Here is a 5,907-nt window from a genome sequence, read left to right on the forward strand (position 1 = left end):
GAATGACAGAATCCACAGTTATCAGGAAGCATCTTGGTCTTGAAGGACAGCAGGCTTGGTATGACTCAGATATGAAGGGCTAATGTAGCAGATGGTATAACTAAGATATCACCATAGAGGTGTTTTGTCAAGAGAGAGAGAGATGTAGAGACTGAAGAATATCTTCTCAAATTGAGTAAATTGTGAACCCTGATTTGATACTGGTAAGACCATCTAAAATTCCTACAGGAGCTTTGTGCAATGGCAGTATCATAGCCAGTGAAGTTTATCCAAGGTGTAATTATTGCTAATTAAAATTCCTACAGGAGCAGCACAGTAGTCTATTTTATTTTACACGTTGTTTGTTGAGTAGGTAATACAATTACATAATTTAGTAGGTGTAAAAAGATATAAAATATATTTTTTCCTAATGCCTGACTGCCTCTCATCTAGAATTTCTCTAGAAGCAATATGCTATTATTTTCTAAGATAACAGCATGGATGATTGTGGGAAGAAGATTCCCAGGACATAGGAAGATGAACCATTATTGAAACATTATCCACAGTTGTTATTATGTCACCATGACCTTGGAACAAAGGCAACATCATAAAACCAGTAAATATTCTCCATCATGCCTGCTCCCAGGTGAAGAAGGAAGATTTTTCGTTCACAAGTAGGATTTCTGGTATAGCATAGACCTTGCATATTATAATATGCAAATTTTCTCTCAAGGGAGTGGATGAGGAATCACTGCACATGTCTTATGGCTGGGTTGTATCTTAAAGAATGGCTAGAATTTTATGACACAAAGTTCCTAGTTTTTTATATACTCTGGCAGGCTAGACAGATTGCAGCTGGCTCCACAGCCTAGACAGTCTTTCTCATTGGTGAGAATAAGTCAGTGTAGATATCATAAAACAATTCTGAAGACATGAGAATGCTATGTTTTTGTTTTCCAAGAGAAGTTGCCAATCCAAAGGAGAATAAGGGTGGCAAGGTGTTGAACTGTGTGATTCTTATATGGTGTTTGAGTCACCAGAGGTGAAGGATGGGAGTTAAGAAGTACAATTTGTGGGCTCAAATTTCTAGTAATATGGATGTTTCAGAAAATTAAGCTAGAAAATTCTAGGTATTATTCCAACTTGTTGTTTTTGTTGTTCTTTTTTGGCAGTACTAGGGTTTGAACTCAGGGCCTCATTCTTGCTAGGCAGATGCCACTCCACCAGTCCTATTCTTACCTCTTGATTAACTTAAACAAATAAATTATGGCAAATTTTCCAAGAATAAGAAGAATAATTGTCCATGATTTGATTGCTTGTGGAACCTCCTAATCTTGTGGAACTGGCAGTGCTTTGTGGTTCCTCCTAATCTATTTTAAGCAGCCCAACTTCCTTTAAGTATGACCACCAACTCTCTAAGACCTACCAGATGGCTAAGGCAGCATTTGGCCTTTGATTTGGAATGAGTGAGTGAGTGAGTGTGTGTGTGTGTGTGTGTGTGTTTAACAAGTTTGATTTCTTGCTTGGCCTTAGTCATTTAGTGAGAAATGGACATTTGTTAATTCAAGTCTTCAAGAACTTGATGTCATGGAAACAAGCTAGGTGTCCATCAACCAATGAATAAAGAAAAAATAGTACATAAACACAATTGGATACTATTCAGCCATTTAAAAAAATGAAATCCTGTCATTTGTGACAACATGCATGTTTCTGGAGATTATTACATTAAATGAAATAAGACATGCATAGAAAAATGAGTACCTCATGGTACTCATAAGTGACATTAAAAAAGTTAGTCACATAGAAGTTGGGAGCAGAATGAGGATTACAAGGGAGAGCGGTATGTGTGTGGAGGGGGAGAAGGTTGCTCAATGTGTACTAAAGTACAGTTAGATAGGAGCAAGAAATTCTGGTGTGCTATTGCACAATAAAGTAAATACAGATAGTAATGTACTGTATTTCAAAAAGCTAGAAGAATTTTGCAAGCTTTCACCATAAAGAAATCATTAATGTTTGAGGAGATAGATTTGAGGAAATAGATATGCTTAAACTGATTTGAATATTATGTATCAGATGCATATATCAAAACATCACTAATATGTACAATTTGTATTTTTATGTACCAGTAAAAAATAAATTTTATTGAAAATTTAAAAAAATAATAAAAAGCATGAGGAGTAGAAAAACAAGAAGTAGAAAAAGGAGTAGGTGAGGAGGAAGAGGAGAAGAAGAAGGAAAAGGAGAAGTTGTTGAGGTCAAGATGGTATTCAAAGAATAGGAATTTCTTGATGAACAGAGGAGGCTGAGAGCACCTCAAATTAAAACTCTAGTCTGACTCCTGGGAAAGAGTGAGGGTAGGAAGGAACACTTGATAATTACACTTGATAATTGGCTGAGAGTAGCCCATGGAAAACTTGACCTTGCAGGACTTCCAAGGTCAATATTAGGAGCTGATAGAGGGATAAGCAAGAATAATGGTGCTAAAGGGATATACCATCACTAATAGCAGGAGAAGGTGGCATACTGTCATGAAATAGAACACTGCTCTGCCATTAATATGGCTAGATTTGGCTCTTCTCATAATTTCTTTCCTAGAAATTAGTCTGGGGAAGAAGCAACTTCTCTACCTCCATTTTCTCAGTTTTAGTGTCTTAGATCCTACCACTATGAACACAATTACCATTAAATGATTGGTAATTTAAGTCTTTCTAGACTTGTTAGATGAAGTGCCTGATAGGAGTCTAATTCAGTGTTTCCTCTTCTTTATGGCTTTAAATCACCATGGGTTATTCTCTAACATCTATGTTACTAAGTGATAGAACCTAAGACACAGAAAAGAGTCAATATGTAATAGTCAGTGTTTCTATCTTTGTGACAAAATGCCTAGGAAAGCAACTTAAAAGGAGGAAGGGTAGTTTTGGCTCACAGTTTCAGAGGTTTCAGTCCAAGGTTGGCTGACTCCACCACTGTGGGTGGTGGTCAGGAAGAACATTGTGGAGGCAGGAGAATGCAGCAGAGGAGGTGGTTCACATCATGGTGGTCAGGAAACAGAGACAGGCAGAGAGCAGCCCAGGACAAGACAAAACCCCCTACAACATGCCCCAAGCAACCAACTTCTTCCATCTAGGCTATGCTCCATACTTTCCATCATTTCTCAACAATGCCATCAAATAATGAATCCATCATTGTATTAATCCACTGATTAGGTCAGAGCCCTTAAGATCCAATAACCTCTCAATGATATAGGTAGGCTTCACCAGCTGGGCCAAGCCTCCAATACATGAGCCTTTGGGGAGACACTTCACATATAAACCAAAACACAAGACATCAACCCATTTTATTCATTTTGCAAATGTTGATCCTGAGGTTGGGGTAGGAGTAGTTACTAAGATATCTATATTCAAAAGCATATGATTTTGCCAACATTATTTGGAGATTGTGGGTTTCGGGCTGAAGTCAAATACACACATCACAGAAACCTCCACAAAATAGATATATCAAAGAATGTGGGTGCCTTTGTTGTTCTAATGAACATGCTGGCACAGATTGGCCTGTTGCTGTAATCGGTCACTCCAGAGGCTAAACTCTTTGAAGCTCTGGGAAACAGGGTGCTGTGACCAAATGGGAAGGTTTGAGGGTACACTGCTGCCCGTGTTGAAAAAATGCACTGCCTCAAAGGGTATAAGATGGTTCGGCAGGGCAGGAATGCCTAGGTCAAATTCTTGCCCTCGGGTTGCATGAGTGCAAGAGACTCTTGCTCAACTCTTTTAAGCAGAAAAGAGCATACTGGGTCGTCCATTTTCTTTCATGTTTTCATGTTCCTACTTGTGAGTAGCACTGATGGTTCTCAAGATCACATAAGCTAGGAATGGTGGTGGGTGCCTATAATCCAGATTCATGTGTTCAAGGCCAGTTTGGGTTACATAGTGAGACCCTGTATAAAAAAAAAAAAAAAAGTCTCAGTGGTAGAGAATTTTGCTAGCATGTGTTGAGCATCTGGGTTTGTTCCAACATCACCCTCTTCCCCCAAACATCACATGGGATCTAGCTCAGTGCCACTTGCCTGACTTGCCTGTAGTATTTGTGAAGTATTTGGTAGGCTGAATGTCACCTGTGACACCACCCTGGGCAACACAGGAAGACCTCATCTCAAATCCTGCATAAACAGAGGAAATGAGCCACATGAGGCTGAACAATTCCTGATACTCATAGTTATTCAGATGTACATCTCAACATACTGAGATGGGATGATGGTTCTTTTTGTTGGGAGTTAGGTGGACGCTGAGTGCTAGAATTATGATTTTTTTAATTTTCAAAAAGTTAAAATTAAGCCTTTAAAAATAGTTTTGATTTTAAATTGTGATATTCTGTTGAAGGCATTAAGCTGTAAGTGAAGGAAATGCCTATGAAAGAGAGAGGAGAACAGGGAGAAAGAGCTGTGAATTGTCACTAAATCTGTCATCTGCAGAGTGTTATTTATAAAATATGGGAGGGTAGAACCACATTTAGAAATAGCCAGTGCTATAGTTGTCACAAACTCTAAATTAGTGATGCAAAATTGTAATAATTAGAATTTATGTAATAGGCTAATAAGTAGTAATGTTTATTGACTACTTCCCATGAAGCTTAGGTAAAATATTAAGCATTTTTACACTCATGATTTCCATAGTAGCATAAAATGAATAATATTATTATCCAGATTTTCAGGAAAGAGACATTGACCAAAATTGTGCAAGAAAGTGGTAGATATTCATATGTAGGTCAGTTTAACTTATTTACTTACTTAATATTTATTTATTTATTGGTAGGACTGGGGTTTGAACTCAGGGCTTTACTCTTGCAAAGTAGGTGTTCTTCTGCTTGAGCCACATCTCCAGTCCATTTTGTGCTGGTTATTTTGGTTAAGCAAACTTAACTAGTAACTAGCTAGTCTTACTTTAATACCCAGGCTTTTAATCACTATGATATTTGCCTGTTTTGTAGAACCTAAGAACTTTAGTGGATCGAAACACCTCATCTAGTCTTGCTCTAGATCAAATGTACATCATAGGTAAAATGTCTAATTAATGTCAAGATTAGCTATCTAATTTACTTAATAAAAACTTACCCTACCGAAACAAATGTGATATATTCTATAATTCTTATTTGTAGTTTGCCTTTAATTTCAGTAAATCTTTGCAATTTAATGGAAAAATATGAATTTAAATTTTATTAATCTTTTACCTTTAAATTCCATATTCTGATCAAATTTTATATTTTCATCATCAAATTTTGAATACTTTAAACTCAATTACATTTTATTTTTTAATCAATATCATTACTGTCAGTGCATCACAAATTATGAGAAAATCTTTATTATGACAGCAACATTTGTGGATTTACCAATGAGTATGTGAAAATGGATTGCTATAAATAATATCATTTACAATTGAATTATGTCTTCATTTCATTAGTGATTTAATCACCTGCTAGGTGAGGGTACCCAGATATTCTCCTTTTTTTCTTCCTTTGGTTCCTTGTATGCATAGGGTAAAAAAGACCATGATGAAATTCTGAGTATAATTTCAAAATCAAATTATCAGCTTTGCTCATTAACCAGAACTTTCATATTGAATTAATTTGACTTACCAAAAATATTCTTTCAATCTCTACTTCCTTTATCTGCATTCCTCTTTCCAAAATCAATACCATAGCAAAGAAAGGAAGCTTCTTGGGGCAAATCCAAATAACAACTTTAAGAGACATAGATGATGTACAAACAACAGGAAGTGAATTCTGTTACACACAGGTTATCTTTTTGCTGCACTATTTTTCTTAGCTCTTGGAACTCATTATATGCTACAGCTCCATAAGTCTGTCAACATCACTTCTGGTAGGAATCTAATTTGGGAGGTTTTTATAGAAAATACACATGGTATACTCAGAGCT

At 36.5% G+C, this 5,907-nt stretch overlaps 1 non-coding gene across 1 annotated transcript; it reads left to right on the forward strand.

Annotated features, from left to right (window-relative positions):
- The first annotated feature begins 229 nt into the window (after window positions 1-229).
- On the forward strand, window positions 230-365 carry LOC141423549 (U4 spliceosomal RNA). The gene has a single exon (XR_012448394.1). It is a non-coding gene; the product is annotated as a U4 spliceosomal RNA (small nuclear RNA).
- The last annotated feature ends 5,542 nt before the right edge of the window (window positions 366-5,907 follow it).

This window comes from Castor canadensis, chromosome 5, assembly GCF_047511655.1.
Source record: "Castor canadensis chromosome 5, mCasCan1.hap1v2, whole genome shotgun sequence".
Lineage (NCBI taxonomy): Eukaryota > Metazoa > Chordata > Mammalia > Rodentia > Castoridae > Castor > Castor canadensis.